At 32.6% G+C, this 19737-nt stretch overlaps 1 protein-coding gene and 1 non-coding gene across 3 annotated transcripts in view; one reads left to right on the forward strand and one right to left on the reverse strand.

The window, feature by feature from the left end:
• The window catches only part of LOC106664028 (acid sphingomyelinase-like phosphodiesterase 3a), a 794759-nt gene that overhangs the window by 465838 nt on the left and 309184 nt on the right, over nucleotides 1–19737 (reverse strand). The gene's annotated exons all lie outside the window — the stretch shown is intronic.
• Nucleotides 9541–9613, forward strand: Trnag-acc. The gene has a single exon. It is a non-coding gene; the product is annotated as a tRNA-Gly (tRNA).

A 19737-nucleotide genomic window follows, 5' to 3' on the forward strand; every position in this document is an offset into this window, starting at 1 on the left:
CACCAGCTTTTTCATCTCAAACCAATATCTTATATATTTTATCATTAACGAAAATTTTATTACTGTATTATAATTAATTATTATTTTTATGTAAGGTCTTGGTTGAGATGAAAATGCTAGTGTCACGAGCGGGATTCGAACCCACGACCTTCGGCTCAATATGCTGCTGCTTGAACTACTCAAGCTATTGCGATTTCGATCCACTCGGACTCCAGCTTCCTATCGAAACATACAACCTTTCGCATTTTACTTCTTTTTGCCATTTTTCAAATTTTGTGTAATCAGGATTTGGTTCTCATCGACTTATGAAAATGATCACGGCGAGCAGTTAGTGAAGGGAAAATTTACTTTTACTTATAATATTAATTCTTTTACTTCTTTTTTCTTTCTTCTTCTTACTATTAATTGTCTTATTAGTATTAGTTTAATTGATCATATTATAATTATTCATTTCAATTATTTCATGTCACCCACGAACTTCCATAAAAAGTCTAATTTTTTAAATAATTAATATGGTCAGATTTTTTTTCCAGTAGAGTAGATTCTGAGCAATCCAGCAAAGACAGTACAGTATTGACATTACCATGTATATTTTATATTATAATTAAAATGTTATACAAGATGTCGTAGAATTAAAAAAAAGATACTTGAATGTACTCCCCTTCATCGATACAATTTTTATTTTTTTTTTTTCAAAAAAATACAAATTTTTTGGCCTTCCAGAAGGGCAATCCAAAACGCTGGGGATACCGATGGAAGCTAATTGAATGGAGAACTTTTGAGAAAATTTTCAAATCTCCAGGCGTTTGTAGTTATTAGCAGTTAACCAATCCAACAATTTTAAAAAAATCCAAAATTTCAACATTGTTGTTTTTTCTGAATGTTTCGTGCAGAATGTTTTCATCAAATCTGCAATGTAAATAGGTTCCTTACAGCAAATTTAACGTTGTTTCAGATGGCACAAACCAGATTTTCTACAGTCAGGAATTCTAAAGTATACAAGCGATTTTGTGGAACTAAGTCGAAAAATTAAAAAACACATAATCTGAAATTACTTTTCCGTTGAGAATTTGGACAGGGGTTTATAGGAAAATTTTTGTCGCATATGGTGAGTATAGAAATCTGAAATTTTCGACACTTATCGCCACTCGCCCTGTATAATAAAAGTTATATTTTTGTTACAAAATAACGAGATTGTAAACAATGAAAAATATAAAAGATGTTTATTTTTATTGCTATTAACAATTTCTATAAAAAATTCAACTACTATTTGGAATTAATGCAAATAGACTTTTTATTACATAAATAGGTAATATTTTCTGACTATACCAAGAAACCATTTAGGTGATGATAATGAAAAAAAATTTGGATGTGGTAAAGCTGTAAACAAGCAATTTTGTGTGATGGAACGGTTTACTTCATGTTTAAAAACAAAAACTTAAATGTCTAAAACGTCAGAAAAAAAAACATGCCATGCATGGACTTAATAACTGACAATCATAGAAAATAATCAGATGAGAGGAAATTATTTAGCTTTGAATAGAAGAAAGAAATTCATTAAAAGAACAAAGTTAATTAGATTTTTGCAATTGTTCCTGTTGTATTTTCCAACTAATCTTCACCTAGGTTTTATTTAGCAGTCGCAATCCAGGCTACAGGGACAGGTAAAGCTGAATCACTTTAGTCCAGTGTATTCATTAATAGGACATCCCTTTGGCCGTCGGCCAGACTCAGATCAACGCTGATTCAACTTGAATTAACCCGAAAAGGGTGGCCGGAGGGGATTTAATAGAGTTATCTCATCGGGGATTAAGCAAGGAAACTTAGAACTTGTTTAAGGCGCCTAGTGAGCTTAGTGGCCCTCCCATTAGCCCTGTGTACACAACCAACTACTTCGAATAATAAGGATCAATTATGTTTACACCAGTAGCTGGTGGAGTGCCGAAACTGCGTGGTTTTGCTTTGGCTGGCAATAATTTATTTTTCAAATGGGCGATTTCCAGCGGTAAACTATGCTGTAGTTGGTTTCGCAATGAAAACACTAATAAAATTTGTAATATTATAAATTAAAATTATTGAAACCCCTAAAAATATATTTAAAAATTTATTACATTAGATAAGCATAATTTTTCATTGTGAACGATTTAAAATTGTATGAAACTGCCGAAATAACAGGCTAGCAGATTTTGGTTTCAAATCCGTGCATTCCCCATGAATATTTGATTGACAATAATTTAAAAAATATTGTAAAATAGTTTTAACTAGTAAGATTTTAACCCTTCTCCATGAAAGGAATTAATTTGCTCTCAACTATCAAAATTTGGCTTTACAAAAAAATTCAATAAATAATAAACCGTGCTCACGTAATTTTATATTTTATTATAAGATTAGATAGTAGATCGTTGTAGGATTAACTTCCTGGAATGGGAGAACTAGGCTCATTTACTTCATCGCATTTCGTGTAATTCCACTCCTTAACCAGTTTGTCAGTGTAATATGGGTAATGCTGATCTTCGGATTAACTTGGAAGACATCGGGTTACTGTAAAAGATCCAGTATCAAAATTAACTCGAATATATTAATTTTACCAAAATTTCATTAAATGGAGAACAAGCTTCAGAACTGGTTATAATTGTAAATATGACCGTTTAACTAAAAAGTTCTAATATTACTACTATTGAAATTCCATATTAACCAGATAATCAGAAGGAAATTATCGCTTTTGAAATTTCGGAGGATTGCTGCGTCGTTTTTGGGATGAAAGGTGTTGTATTGTTGAGAAAACGTGGTTAGGGTGTAGGTCCGGGGTTTTTGGAATGAGAGAGAGATAGAGAGAGAGAGAGAGAGAGAGAGAGAGAGAGAGAGAGAGAGAGATTTATGCGCGAGAAACAGCAGAGAAAAAGTCAAGGTTTCACCAAAAGAAAACCTTAATTTCAGGGTACTAAGATGTTACGATCATATCAGGAGAACATATAAAACTGGTTACATCAGTTAGTTAGGGCAATAAATAAACAAATTTTCCCTCAAGAGAGAGAGAGAGAGAGAGAGAGAGAGAGAGAGAGAGAGAGAGAGAGAGGACGAGAGATATTTATGGGCGAGAAACAGCAGAGAAAAGTCGAGGTTTCACCAAAATAAAACCTCAATTTCAGGGTACTGTGATGTAACGTTCATATCAGGAGAAGAAAATATTAACTGGTTACATCAATTAACTATTGCAATAAATAAACAAATTTGCTACAAAAAATACTCTAGTGAGAAAGAGGGAGAACGAGAGAAATTTATGGGCGAGAAACAGCAGAGAAAAGTCGAGGTTTCACCAAAATAAAACCTCAATTTCAGGGTACTGAGATGTAACGATCATATCAGGAGAAGAAAATATTAACTGGTTACATCAATTAACTATTGCAATAAATAAACAAATTTGCTACAAAAAATATTCCAGAGAGAGAGAGAGAGAGAGAGAGAGAGAGAGAGAGAGAGAGAGGGGGAGAGAGAGAGAGGACGATAAATTTAGAGATAGAGATAAACATAGATAGATAGACAGAGATAGATAGATAGATAGAGATAGATAGATAGATAGATAAAGAGAGAGAGAGAGAGAGAGAGAGAGAGAGAGAGAGAGAACTAAAGTAGGGGGGATAGAGAAAGGAAGAAACAGCGTGAGATATCAAGAAAGAGAAAGAGAGAGATATTAAGGGGGAGATTGAGAGAGAAAGATAATAACAAAGATTGTGTGATAATGTAGAAAAAAATCCCGAATTAATTTGCACTTAAAATTAAATTCTCTACTTTTCTCCCTTTCTCCTCCCTCGATTTCTATTTATCTGTCTATCAGTTTATGTATATACATTTTTATATATCTATCTATATGTCTATCTGTACTATACTTTATCTACCTATCTATTTCGTTCAACAATATTGTATTTGTACTGTGCAATAATGTATGTGCAAGTTTTTGCATGTAAAAGTGCTCACTTAAAATTAAACTCACTTCCTTCCTTACCCTCACTCATTCTCTCTTTCTCATTTTCTTTGATGTAAATCGGTTAAATTCACCAAATCACCGCACCTGTAATCCAAACGAACTATAACCGAAAATTAATCTCTCTGTCTCTCTCTCTCTCTCTTTCTCCTTCTCCTTCTCCTTCTCCCTACCTATCCCTGTTCCTACAGTCTTAAATATAATTTCTGCTTGTTTTATATTACTATTTAGTGATTAAGGGTGAAACAAGTCAAGTTGTAGTAGATTGAAGTAGACATTATTCTGAGAAAGGTGTTGGGTATTTTCCAGGATTTCTTTTGGCGTTGAAAAGGTATTGGAAGTTTCAGAAGGCTTCTTGGACTGGGCTTGCTGAAAGGACGGCTGTTTTCCGCGAACGGAAAACAAAAAATTCCTGCGGTGTACAATGAATAAAGAGTGGGATCAGGTATTGTGCCTTGCGAAACACTCGCCCTGTATACTAGATGGGAGAGTTCATGGTTCTCCTTCATACTTCAAAGCATGGATTTTAATGGGTTTTAGTATGAGATAATGCTTAAATGGATGTTCTTTTCAGTGATAGCCAAAGATCCAGAGTCAATCCAAATTCAATCAAAGGGAGAACGATATAAATAAATTTCAAATTTTTTATGAATCAAAGAAAGAAGGATCTAAACAAACTTCAAATTTTCGATGAATCAAAAGCAGAGGGATCTAGATAAACGTCTAATTTTTTATGAATTCAAGGCGGAAGGATGTAAATAAACGTCAAATTTTTGATGAATCAAAGGCAGAAGGATCTAAAGGAACTTCAAATTTTTGATGAATCAAAGGCAGAAGGATCTAAAGGAACTTCAAATTTTTGATGAATCAAAGGCAGAGGGATCTAGATAAACGTCTAATTTTTGATGAATCCAAGGCGGAAGGATGTAAATAAACTTGAAATTTTTGATGAATCAAAGGCAGAAGGATCTAAAGAAACTTCAAATTTTTGATGAATCAAAGGCGGAGGGATCTAAAAAATATGAAATTTATGATGAATCAAAGGCAGAAGGATCTAAAGAAACTTCAAATTTTTGATGAATCAAAGGCGGATGGATCTAAATAAATATGAAATTTATGATGAATCAAAGGCAGAAGGATTTAAAGAAACTTCAAATTTTTGATGAATCAAAGGCAGAAGGATCTAAATAAACTTCAAATTTTTGATGAATCAAAGGCGGAGGGATCTAAATGTACTTCAAATTTTTTATGAAACCGTAAAAATCCTTTGTGTTTATATAATTTTTACAATAAAAAAGTGGTTAATTTCAAAAATTATATTAAGTTAAAATCTCTAAGATAATATATTCTTTCGATTGGACGGTTTAAAGGTTGGGTGAATAAATAAAAAACTGTCTCTTAATAATATCATATTTATTTTTAAAGCAATCACCCGCTGATAAATCGATTGGGAATTTGATTTATTATGAGAACCTGTCAATTTGATGGTAGATCATGATTTGTAAGAGTTAAATGGTTTTCTCTGCCGGGGCTTTGGGTGATCCTGCTTGTTTTATTTCTGACAACCCACTCAAAGAGACAACGCCCTTTTTCCCGAATTCGATTTAATGTAAAAAGATGCGGTTCAATCATCAGGTTGAAGGGAAAACAAAAATTGTTTATTTCCGTTTATCGGCATGAGCCAACAGTCGGGGACGCTCCTGTCTTCAACCCCTTCAATTTACTCTTTGTCAACAACCACTGTCATAGAAACGAAACGAATTTTGGGATATTGCTCGTTTACTTGACAAAATGCTTTTTCCATTGGATTTCACTTCTCTAAATTTGAAACTTGCTTTTCTATGAAGGCAATTTATTTGAAATAAATGCTTCAAATATTATCAGGCTTGGCCATACTGCGCTGTTAGTCGAATTCCTCAGTAAAACCTGAATAACAATTTTAACGTTTCTCATTAATTTTCAATTAATTGGACAGGAAAGAAGGATATTAAAACTCGGGCAATTGCAAAAGTTAAGCAATACTCGACTCAATTAAAACTGGTCTGTTTTGACAATAACCAAACGGCAATTCTCATTATGGAAATTGATTAATGATTCCCTTATTAAATTCAAAAATTTCATGGCTTCACCGAACCAGAAGCAACTGTGAACTAGTTGATTTAATTAATTAATTTTGATTTAATTATTGTGCTTTCAGGGCAGAATTGCAAAAAAACCTTTTGATCAGATCAGAATCAATTTTGCAGATGTTTAATTATACGAAATCAATCGTTATGCTCTATAATTTGCATTGATAAAATAAAGTTTTATATGTACTTATCCCGGATTAAACTAACTGTAATATCTCAGTTAATTCTCAGTAAAAATCTTTTTACAAATTACGGATTTCTCATTTGCATAGATGCGAGGTTATTAAAGCCGATTATATCCCACCAAAATTAATCCGAAAAGTATGACTTTTATGAACTTATCACTAAAGAGCACCTTTATAATCAAACAAGGGGAGGCTTCGGATGGCCAATATTCTTGATTGCCATGGAATAGATAGGGACGATATTAAATTCCACGATTTGTAATTGACCAAGATATTGAGGAATTTAGTTTAGAAATATTTGAAGGAATAAAAAATCAAAGAAAGAAGAATCAAAGTGGATTTTTCTTTGCACCATTAAACCTCCCCACTAAAAATCCAATATTGGGTGGTGAAAGAAAAGGTAAAATCTAAATAAAAAAACATAAAACGATATACGACAATATGAGAAAACAGGGTTTGCACAAAATTGGTAAACAAATGTATTTTTCCTCGCATTTTTCAAACTTTTTTTAATGATACAAAAATAGAATTACATATAAGACCTGGCGTTTTTTGTAAGGAATGGATTCTAGTAATATCATTTTACACAATTCCCATTTATTTAAATACATTGGACTAAAAATGAATCATAAGCAAAGAAGTTAAAATAATTAGCAAGAAAGATACTTGATTGTTTACTTGTCGCACCTAAAAAGCGCCTGGAAAGAAAATTAGTGTAAAAATTTAAAAATTATATTTTTGTCTCAAATTTTTTACTTTTCCAGTGCATGTGAAAGAAAAAGAAAATGATCAAATAAAATTGGAATCGGGTTTGAAGAACATAAAATTCAATCCATTAGATTTCATGGTCCGATGAACCAAATAACATTTTCTATTAATTAAACTTTATGTAAGGTATTACAAATGGCAAAAAGGAGGGAAAATTCAAAAGTTGGGATTCAAATAAGAAGTTAGTGTCCGAATGGATCGAAGAAACGATAGCTCAAGTGGTAGAGTAGCGGCGTATCTAGCCGAAGGTCGTGGGTTCGAATCCCGCTCGTGACATTGACTTTTTTAACTCAACCAAAACCTTAGATAAAGTAATAAAATTCAATATTGGTAAAAATCGATTTCTCAAGGATTTTACCAGTTTCATTCTTTCTTTAATTTAATTCATTTATTAAAACTGGTCGCATTAGACCAACCATTAATTTTACAACATTTGACCAAAATGTTTTTAGTAATACAAGCTGAAAAAAATTTGACGTCCAAGAGAAAAAATTAATCTTCGGTTGATCTATATTTTAGCAATTTTCTATTAAAGAACAATTCATTATTATTTTACGACGAACAAAAGGAGATTAAAAAATGTTTTAAACAACAAGTGAACTTCACAGTTCAGTTTTCGGACTTCAAACCAACCTCAATACATATTTTTGGGTCACTCCGAATTTTGACCAAAATTGCGAAAATAACGATGCAATCGCTTCATAACTCTACCGATCAAACGCAAACCTGTCAAGGGCTTAGGATTTTATAAAATGTACGTAATGGCTCAAATTTAGCTTTTATGTAATAAGTTACAACCAGAGAATACTTATAAAATCTTTGATGAGTATGCATTTTGTGTACTTCTTTGTCATTTTTCCACTATATTGGCATAAAATAATAATTAAACATGTCCACCTACAACATATATCGGGACCAAACTAAGGAATAACTAATTAGCAAAACGATATTTGACCATTCAACATAAAAATTGTTTTATTATTTTAAATTATTTTATTATTTAACGATGTGGAAAATCTCTCAGCGATTGAAAAGTTTCTAGTAATTCCAGAGACAATAATGGTAGTTCATTTATCAGGAGTTTTCCACTCATTAAAGTTGATCGAGAATAGTTCTCCTTTTATTATATAACACTTTTTTATCTTCACAAAAATAATGGTCCTACTACACTATTCAATATGTTTATAGATATACATAAAACGCGGGTGATAACGCAATAAAAACACTCAATTTAAAGTTAAATATTTTTAGTATAGGTATAAAATTTTTATTACTGTATTAACAATTTTATTTATGCGAATCGCATTTATTTGAAAGATCGATCCGTACTAAACACAGCAAAGAAAATAAGCCTACGGTAGCCAATTGAAAAGGAGTCGTTCTCCCCAATGACAACAAAAAGCCTCACATATCGTACGTGACATGGCGTAAAATGGTGCACACGTGCTTGGATTTGCTGGCTCACAGATCGATATTGTTAAATTTTTAAATAAAAAACGGTAGAGAACAGGAGTAGGAAAAATAATCGGGTCAGAAGTTTTTAGGCGCCGGCTTAGAAGCATTTTATGAGAACGGAATTAATAGATGCGTGATCACGTCGTCGGATTTTTTAAACAGGATTTTGGTTTGTCCGTTTCTGTATTATATTGTTGTAATACTGGCAACCAACTGTCTTCAATTGAAACAAAGATTTAAAATTTTATTTACTAATTTTGTGGTCCGCTTGACCAATTAATATATTACAATTAATTAAAGTTTTTAGTTGAGATAAAAAAAGTCAATGGCATGAGCGGGATTCGAACCCACGATCTTCGGCTTAATACGCTGCTGCTCTACCACTTGAGCTATCTTGACCTCGATCCACTCGAACACTCCCATCACAACCTCACCTTTTGAATTTTCCCTCAATTTTGCCATTTTTCAAATGTCTTGTAATCGGATTGGATTTTCGACGACATATGAAATGGCCACGGAGAGCTTTAGTGATGAATACTTCATTTTCATCATTAAATTCACTAATATCGTAGTTCGCTTGGCCAATTAATATATTACAATTAATTAAGGTTTTTAGTTGAGATAAAAAAGTAAATGAAAAATGGCAAAAAGGAGCAAAAATACAAAAGGTGAGGTTGAGATGGGAAGTTAGTGTCCGACTGGATCGAGGTCACCATAGCTCAAGTGGTAGACCAGCGGCGTACCAAGCCGAAGATCGTGGGTTCGAATCCCGCTCGTGCCTTTGACTTTTTTATCTCATCTAAAAACCTAAATTAATCGTAATATATTAATTGGTCAAGCGGACCACGAAATTAGTGAATTTAATTATTAAAAATGAAGTATACTTCACTAAAGCTCTCCGTGGCCATTTCATTTGTCGCCGAGAATCAAATAGATTACACGACATTTGAAAAATGGCAAAAAGGTGGGAAAATTCAAAGGGTGAGGTTGAGATGGGACGTTAGTGTCCGAGTGGATCGAGGTCACGATAGCTCAAGTGGTAGAGCAGCGGCGTACCAAGCCGAAGATCGTGGGTTCGAATCCCGCTCGTGCCACTGACTTTTTTATCTCAACTAAAAACCTTAATTAATTGTAATTTAAAATTTTGGTTATTCTCATTTGCAAATATTTAACTCATCTATAAAAGTTCAATCGCTGTCTTTAATTGTTGTATTATACAAAAAATATATAATTGGTTTTGAAAAGTGAATTTACACACTCAGCAGTACGAGTTATTTATTTGTTTTAAATGAAATATTTAATCGTGGATAAAAATAAATGGAGATCTTGAGATACGGTGAGACGACGCAGGTTTAGAAAATCATTTTCCTTATCTTTCCAACGTTTCGACCTTTATTGAGATCATCTTCAGGGCCTGTGATTTCTAAACATTGTTTAAAATTTACAAATAGGTGTAGGATGTGAAATAAAAGAATTTATACAATGCTAAAAATTTTAGATTCAATCAATGTATTTGTACTCAATCAAAGTGGTTTTTTTTTCTGTGTAGATGTGTCATTCTTTTGTGTCGTGTTGAGAGTGCCAGTGAGATATTGATGTTTTATGTTTATATACGTTGGATTTTGAAGGAGTAGGGAAGCAAGTATGGATATAAAGATATTTTTGTGTGTGCATTCGGTTTTCTTGAGGTAAAAGGATCCGACAATGGGAAAAAATGGTTTACGGTTCGGCCTGATTATCCTTTCAGGATTATATGGACAGTGATAATTAGGAAAAGAAAAGCCAAATTGTTGAACAATTAGACTATGTAGAAAAGCTTGATGTCTGGAATGTGATGATTGTTTTATATGTTATATTATATGTTTTGTGAGGTGTGATGATGATATCGACATTGAATTTGATTAATGATACTGGCGTACCTGCGACTGAGTTTACATATGTCTGTTTTGTAATTGACGCTGTGTTTATCCTTGTTGATGTAAACCATTTCTAAAAAGTTAGTTCTATGTTTGTTTTGTTCTGTGTGTAATATTTTTGCATTGTTAAAATCCAAATTGTGTTGCTGGTCAAAATGGTGGGTAGCGAGTGCTGTAGGATTTTGTTTGGTTTTTTTTGCAGTCATAGATATGTTGCTTTACTCTCTTATCCAGATATTGGGATGTAATACCGACGTAAGTTGCCCGACAATTCATTTTGTAAATTACGTTAGATTTATTTGTTACGGGTGTGGAATTTTGGAAAAAATGTGTAAATCTTTTTAGAGTTTTTGAAAGCTATTTTAACGTTATTAGACGAGAGAAAAGTGCTAAATTTATGTGATAGGCCGTGAATGAATGGCATGGAAATGTATGTTGGTTTGTCTGTATTTGACAGATTTGATGTATTATTATTTGTAATAGTGGATGGTATTAGTGTTGATGTGTAGTTGTTGATTATTCTGTTGATTATGTGTTTAGTGTAGTGATTGTTATGGAGGAATGTTTGTATATCTTTATGTTCTTGTGGTGAAATGATTCATGTCTTAGGGTATAATTCTGTGAAGTAACCCTTTAGAAGTGTTTATTATTGTATGAAGAGGATGGTGTGATGTAAAGTTGAGAGTTTTTTTAACATCCTACATGTATTTGTAAAATTTAAACATAGTTTTTAAATCCCAGGCCCTGAAGATGATGTCAATAAAGGTCGAAACGTTGGTACGATAAAGAAAATGTTTTCTAAAACCTACGTCATACGAGACCGCATCCCACGATTTCCGTATAATCATCGATTAACGGTTACTAATCACCACACGTTTCGATCTTTATTTACATCATCATCAGGTCCTGGGATTTACAAACATTGTTTAAATTTAACAAATATATGCAGAATGTGGAAATAATTGAATTTACACAATGCAAAAAATATTTTTTTATTCAATCAAAATATTTCTACTCACTCAAAGTGTACTTTGGATGAATATAAAAAATATTTTTGGCACTGTATAAATTCACTTTTTTCCACATCCTACAGGTATTTGTAAAATTCAAACACTGTTTTTAATCACAGGTCCTGATGATGATCTCAATAAAGATCGAAACATTGACAGGATAAAGAAAATGTTTTTCAAAACCTAGGTCACACCAGACCGCATCTCACGATTTCCGAATAATCGTTAACTGTCGGTTAATAAACACCACACATTTTTGTTATCTATAAAAATTGAATCGTTTACTTTATTTGTTGCATTATACACAAAATAAATAATCGGCATTTTTCTAAATGGAAATATTGAAATAAATAGGAGTTAAAGTGAATCTACGTACTCAGCCCATTTTCATAATTGAATAAGAGTTTTCCATTTGTTTTAAATGAAATATTTATCAATTAATTAATATTTATGAAAGGTATTGGTTGAGATAAAAAAGTCAGCGTCACGAGCGGGATTCGAACCCACGACCTTTGGCTAAATACGCCGCTGCTCTACCACTTGAGATATCGTGACTTCAATCCACTCGGACACTAACTTCCCATCTCAATCTCACCTCTCAAATTTTCCCTCCTTTTTGCCATTTTTCAAATTTGCTAATTCAAATATGAATTGCTGAAAATTTGAGAGGTGAGGTCGATAGCTCAAGTGGTAGCATCGCGGCGTATTTAACCGAATGTCGTGGGTTCAAATCCCGCTCGTGACGCTGACTTTTTATCTTAGCCAATACCTATCATAAATATTAATTAATTGAAAAATGTTAATTGGTCACTCGGACCATGAAAAGTAATGGATGAAATATTTATGTTTTTTTCTTGTAAAGAGGGCAAATGTTAATTTATAACTTGGCTATAGTTAAGTGAGTAAATATCTGTCGAGATATCGCTATTAAGATTGCCATATTTGATAATTTTATATATACGATACGAGTTTAGGGTCAATTCGTATAAAATATAACCGTCCTTTAAAAGCACATGACCCGTAAGGACAGCAATGACCAATCTGGCATTTACCTCGGAGGTAGATCACGGCGAACGCTATTCTTCAGGTTTCATCGCTTTAATAAACCTTCTCGATTGCCTGCTGTGGGGTAGTAAATTCTTGCCAGTGAGGGATTGGTTTTTATCCATCCCTTCAAACCCTTTCCTTAAGAAACCAGGAAGAGAGGTGGTGTGAAAAGAAGTATAGTTCTTTTATGGAGCTCATTTGATTTCTCGTTTATAAAATGTATTTTTATGACATTTAAGTGTAGACGCCGTGTCTTTAAAGACAGTTTTATTGTTACATTCTAAAACTTATTAGTTCAATTGAAAGCTAATAGGTTTTTTTTTATTTGAAGAAGTTAACTACTTCTGACAATAAAATACAAACATAGAACAAACGTAAAAGCTTAAATATTAAGTTATTGTGTTTTATCCTTTTTTTCTTTTAAAACAAAACAAAAATGACATTATTTATATGAATTAGTCGTTCTTTTTATTCTTTCCCATTTGTTCACTGCAAGAAAGAGGTATCCTTTCGGGTAAGCTTAACGGGCAGGGGTGGCACAGCTTAATGCAGAGCTTTGCCCCCGACAATTAAAAAGGCCTGGAGAGATATATTTACACTCTGATATTATCCTCAGATTTCAATTAAAGGAGGGCATTTTTTCACTTTACCTGACAGCTCCCTTTCGCGTTACTCTTTGTAATCCCCGTGGAAATATTATACCCTGCAGGCCGGGACTGGCATTATTTACGCGTTTTCCAGAAGCCGTTGGCCTTTTTCAACTATAATTACTGAGAATAAATGATAATCCGCTTTTCGGTGCAGCAGTTTAAAAGAAGTTTCCACGTTTTTGGACGACTGCGATAATTGTCAAATGTCATTACCATGATTGATGTACTTTTATCGGAAATCACCGGCATCAGTTAGTCTGGATAAAAATATATGTCGAGAACCTTTCCATCAGTCTCGTTTCAAATATTAACAGACAAAAATATCTACTTATAAAAAAACAAAAATTCATTAAAGTTACAACGTAACTAACAGTAAACTACGCATTCAGAGACATTTTATTATCTTTATTTTTAGCTTCTAGTTTTCGTGGTCCGCTTGACTAACTGATATCATTCAATTAATTAAGGTTTTTAGTTAAGATAAAAAAGTCAGTGTCACGAGCGGGATTCGAACCCAGGATCTTCGGCTTGATGTGCCGCTACTCTACCACATGAGCTATCGTGACCTCGATCCACTCGGACACTAAGTTCGCATGGCACATTTGTCGCCGAACAAACATCAAACAGATAACATGACATTTGAAAAATGCAAAAAGGAGGGAAAATTCAAAAGGTGGAGTTGAGATGGGAAGTTTCGTGCCCGAGTGGATCGAGGTCACGCTAACTCTAGTGGTAGAGTAGCGAAGTATCAAGGCGAAGGTCGTGGGTTCGAATCCCTATCGTGACACTGATTTTTTTATCTCAACTAAAAACCATAGTTAATTGAATCTATTTTTAGCATTTTCTCCTTGCTGATTTTTTTTTCTCCGCCGTCTTTATTGCTTCGCAAAATCATATTTAAATAAAACGTAAATGTGGGATTATTAAAGTGACATGTTGAAAAGGGACGCGCAGGAAAGAAGAAAACATCACTTTCTAACAGTGCACAGACTCCAACTGTCACAGCCTTTCTTAGCTTTTTTCATTTTATTACATCCTCCGACAATATTTGAATTTTATATAGTACAAATGGAAATAGGGAATATTATACTAACGCATAAAAATATTTTCTATTAGATTCAACTTCAATATTGTTTTTATTTTTTATTTTCACCGTTGGAAAAGATTCAAAACAAACAAAATAAAATGTAATTATTATAGAACTGATCTAATTATATTACAGACGACGAATAAATACATTTTCTTTTCTAGTGAAATAGAATTTTTAATCTTTAAACAGTACTTTTGTAATTTTGTTTCTTACATAAATGATCCGATATTGACTGACTTTCAGATCCAATGAAATCTTCAATCATTCACAGGATCCGCACTCGAAACAACCCAATCTCGCTCCCCACAACGGAACAATCAGCCAGTTAAAAAAAATATAGATAAAAATGGATAACCTAATTCAGAGAATATTTCCTTGACAGAACATATGTTTGGTTAGCCTTTTCACCTAATTTTACAATCAGCACGTTCCTCATTTCTATAATTTTTTTTTATTCAAAGGAAGAGTAAAATAGTTTTTTTCCTATCAAATCGTGTTTGAAATAAAAAGTAAGAAGATTTTAAAATAAACACTTTTAAAAATATGATATTTTTTAATAATAATAATTTAAATATTTTATGGATTAACATAAAAAAATTTAATGATACTACTTTGGAGAAAATCATTATTACCTTTTTTTTTAGCAAAAGAAAGCTTCTGAAACGGGATCGCCAAATTAAATTAAATGTTTTTCCTGATCATATGTTGAAAAATATTAAACAAATCCAAGCGTTTTGTCCAATGGGTCCTCTAAACCTAGAAATAGGATTTAAAAACTAATTTACATTTTTTTAATCATGGTTTTCTACCATTGCTGTGTTTTTCTTTAAAATTAATACGTCATCATCAGACAATTTGGATAATAAAAGGATAATAAAATGATATACAGGATCGTAGTAAATGGAATTTGAAATACAAAACTAACAACTTTCGAAAAGAAATTGAGGGTTTTGAGTACCTTTTTAACAACCGTAAATAGAAATTTTCAAAGCATTTAAAAATCGAAATTTTTAGCTGGTCAAAGATATTTTCCCCATGGGCGCTGTTCCTCTTTCCCAAACTGTTGAAAGGTTTTATGTTACATCTAATTTTTTTATTACAGCCAACATTATGCCAGGACGTGCATACACTTTTGAGTCGCAGTGAAATCAATTGAAGATTATAGGAATCGTTTCAAAATATTAACCATTTTGTCATCTCCGAAAGGAGTCAGAAGCATTTGAAAAGCTACCACTCAAATTTACCCCATTAGCATAGATTACAAAACAGGACGATATGTATCACACAATCGGGGAAAAAATAGACGCTAATGGACAAAAAATATATGAATAATATAAGAAATTGCTGATTCTCAAAATGTATTAAGACCTTAAAAAAAATATAGAGACCACTTTGCTTTTGTATTTTTCAAAATTAGGTTAAAATATTGAAAATTAGCAGCACAACCTGTTAATCATATCCGAAAGAAAACCTGAATATTTTTTTATGTCTCTGATATATAATACACTTTGAATTACATGCGCCACGAAGTATTTGTTTTTAATTAATTAATTTAATTAGTCAAATGTAGTCTGACAGTGCGATACATTTGCGCATGACCGCAGAGCGTTGCGGGTTTAGTATTATTGCGCATTTTAGAAAAACACAAATTTTAAATAGAACGTCGCAAAAGAGTACGGTTAATAAAAACCCAAATGAACGTTCTGTAATATCACTTAATTGAATAATTTAAGATTTATTTAATCAGAAAAAGCCAATATTTGATAGGCGATTGTTAAAAATAAATAAACCGGTAAAATGGTTATAAAGAAGACTGTTATCTGAACAAATTTCAATTTCCGTTTTAGTAACAAAAAGAGTAAGTACATTAGCATAAATTAAGGAACGACATGGATCATACAGTTGAACACAAAAATAGAAAAGTAAGGAATAAATAATTGTTAAGGAATAATATAAAAAATCACTGATTCTTTTATTATTTGCACGAGTAAATTAGACTCTTTCAATTTGAAAACATTTTCTTTAAATCTCATTACAGTACTAAAATAATATTTAATTTCTTAACAGTCAAAAAAATAGGCAGTAAAAATACATGAAATAATAAGGATGAATAAATGATTATTGTTTTATTAAAAATAAAATCTCGAAAATTATTACGCAAATGGCCTCTCTTAAAATAACGAGAAATGAGAGAGAAAGAGAGACAGAGAGGAGAGAGAGAGAGAAAGAGAGAGAGAGGCAGTGAGAATGAGCAAGAGAGCATTTTAATGATAAATTTTTCTCTGTTAGAAATAACGACCAATTTTTCTTTCATGAACACTTTTGAGCAAAAAGTGGTCTTGAAGAAAAAAAAAATTACCTGATACTAACCAGCTTTCCGCCTATTTATCAAGTGATCCGGGCAAAACAATCTTAAATATGTCTAAAGAATGATCTTTTTCCAGGCGATCACAAATTTCCTTGAAAACCGACCCAACATTGCCAAGGACTGTCATCTGCAATTTTTAAAATATGCTCTTTTCTTCAAACGTACATTGATGCAGAGCTTCGTTCATTTATAGACGCACAACTTAGTCTAATTAACTTAAGAGATAAGAATTTGAAATAAAGTTAAAAAAAAGAGTGCCACTGAACAAAGTAAAAATGAGATGAACGATTTACAATTTACCACAAAAATGTATTTTTATTTTTTAAATTCACTAATTTCGTAGTCAGCTTAAACAATTAATATATTGCAATTAATTAAGGTTTTTTTAGTTGAGATAAAAAAAGTCAATGGCACGACTTTTTTTTATTGCATTGTTTCATTGAATGTATTTTAAATTTTGAGTATTTTGAAAAATATAAAATTAAAGAATTGGTCAGTTGTTTGATAGTTTTAAATTTATGGGAAACTTAAAATTTTATCTCGTTTACAGATATGATATTGTTTTTATTACAACATATAAATTTAAATAATTTTTAATTTGAAGGTGCTGTTTAAAAATTTTATATTCTACTTCACTCTTTTTATCCATATAGTGAATTTTTGTTTTACCTGTGTAGAATTTCCAATATTACCAACCAGCCCAGGCGTTTTAAACATAAATATATACATCCAGTTTTTTACCACCTTCGCCGTCTGAGGCCCGTACATGAATTATTGAAACGTGTGAAGGGCGGGATCGATTGATAGAACTTAGTTCGGCGGGCCGAGTCTCATATTGGAATCCTTTAAGATTTAGGACGTAATATAAAAGTCATCTTGGGTATCTGACAAGGGTGCAAGGGAATGGAGTCCTGAATGTAGGCGGGGAGAGGGAAATACGCTATATTTATGCTGGGTTTTGATCACAGGAGGAAACGTGGTGTAGAATACTGTAGTATTTCAAAGGGGCGATGTGGAAAAAAAAGGCAGACAACATACGCTGTGCACCTTCGCCCCTTGACAATTCCGTTTACAAGAAAAAAATAGTATCTCACTTAACATATTTTGGTTAAACTATATAGGATGTCATCGATAATTTTAATAAATGTTCATGTCGTACAATACGATTTTCTGTAATTTTTTAAATTAAAAATGTGTCGTTTTTACTGACGGATCAAATTGACGTCGTCAATTCTGTTATTACGCTTTAGTGAAAGAACGTTGTAACTTTCCTTTACTCTTTTTTGTTTCAAACGAAAAAGTGAAAAAAAATGTTTAGTGGTTTTTCTCTGGAAACCGGTTGCCCATGACATTCATAATCGAAAATCAGATCCATCTAATGAACATCTGCTACCCCTCGCTGAGTATGAAAATGATTTTAATTTGTTGAATTTTAAGTAAGAAATTTTAAACAGGTTTATTTGTTTTTCTTTCAACAAATATAATTTTGTAGAATAGAACGTAATATTTTATATCATTTTTTTTTTGAGAATACATTTCGGTGTGCTATCCTGTTTTCGGTATTTTACAAGATTTTTTAGTCTAGGTGCCAAAGAAGACAAGATAACACTTATATTCGACGATATCAGCTGATGAAAGACTTAAATTTCTCAACCGATGGATAGTGAGATAGAAAAGAAGAGACATATTGCATGTAATATGAACAAAGGCAATGGTAAGAATGTCTGAAACGAAAAAAGTAGTTGGAGAGAAAAAATTAGTGATTAAGAAAGTGTAGAAGATAAATAAAGAGAGAGAGAGAGAGAGAGAGAGAGAGAGAGAGAGAGAGAAAGAGCGAGAGAGATTGAGAGAGAGAGTGAGAAATAAAGAGTTACTGAAAGAAAGAAAATATTGAGTGACGGAAAGAGAGAGAAAGATGAGAGAGAAGAAGGGAGGGAAGGAGAAAGAGAGTGACAGAATGAGAGGAAGAAAGAGTAATTGAAAGAAAGAAGGGTATATTGTGTGAGTGAGAGAGGGAGAGAAAGAGAGAGAGTGTGTGAGTGACAGAGTGAGAGAGAGAAAGAAAGAGTTACTGAAAGAAAGAACAAAATATTGGGTGACGGAAAGAGATAGATAGATAGATAGAGAAAGAGAGAGAGAGAGAGAGAGAGAGAGAGAGTGAGGGAAAGAGAGTGAGAGAGAAGGAGGGAGAGAGAGAGAGAATGAGGGAGAGAGAGTGAGAGAAAAGGAGGGAGGGTGAGAGGGTGACAAAATGAGAGGAAGAAAGAGTTACTGAAAGAAAGAAGGATATATTGGGTGAGAGAGAGAGAGAGAAAGAGAGAGAGAGTTACAGAATAAGAGGAAAAAAGAAAGTGTTACTGAATGAAAGCTGGAAATGTTGGGGGAAGAAAGAGATAGAGAGAGTGAATGAGAGGAAGAAAGAAAGAGTTTCTGAAAAAAAATTGAAACATTGAGTGGGTGACAAAGAGAGAGAGAGAGAGAGCGAGAGAGAGAGAGAGAGAGAGAGAGAGAGAGAGAGAGAGAGCGAGAGAGAGAGAGAGAGAGAGAGAGAGAGAGAGCGAGAGAGCGAGAGAGAGAGAAAGTGAGAGAGAATGAGGGAAAGACAAAATTAGCAAACGCAAGCTTTCCTCTTACTTTTTTTATATTTTTTTAACAGGAGATTTTTGACTTTATTTATATTATAAAATTGTGAAAGAGTGAGTGAGTTTGTGTGTGTGTGTTTGTATAAATTTTTTATTGTAAATCTGAATGTTTTTTCTATTTTTTAATTCATTTCATCACGATCTGCATACAGCACTACATAAAATATTCTTATTGGAATATCTTTATAAACGAATATATCATAATAGGAAACATCTTTCTAAAACTTTAAAGTTTCGCAAGTACGAACTTAATAGATACTTGGAAATTTTTAGATGTTATCATGAACATACTGGAGCCCACCGGGTATCGAAAATTATCCAAATGTCGAAACAAATTTATCGTAAACCCCAAGCCACGTGGGGAAAAAATTAAAAATAACGCCCTGTTAAATAAGGAAAATTGCAAGTGATAAAACAGACGGGAAATAACTCCAACGAACCGTTTTACAGCTGTGAGAAATTGGTCATATTTTCTTAACATTTTGTAGCTGAGTA

This window comes from Cimex lectularius, unplaced genomic scaffold (assembly GCF_000648675.2).
Source record: "Cimex lectularius strain Harlan isolate CLEC.00 unplaced genomic scaffold, Clec_2.1 scaffold26, whole genome shotgun sequence".
NCBI lineage: Eukaryota > Metazoa > Arthropoda > Insecta > Hemiptera > Cimicidae > Cimex > Cimex lectularius.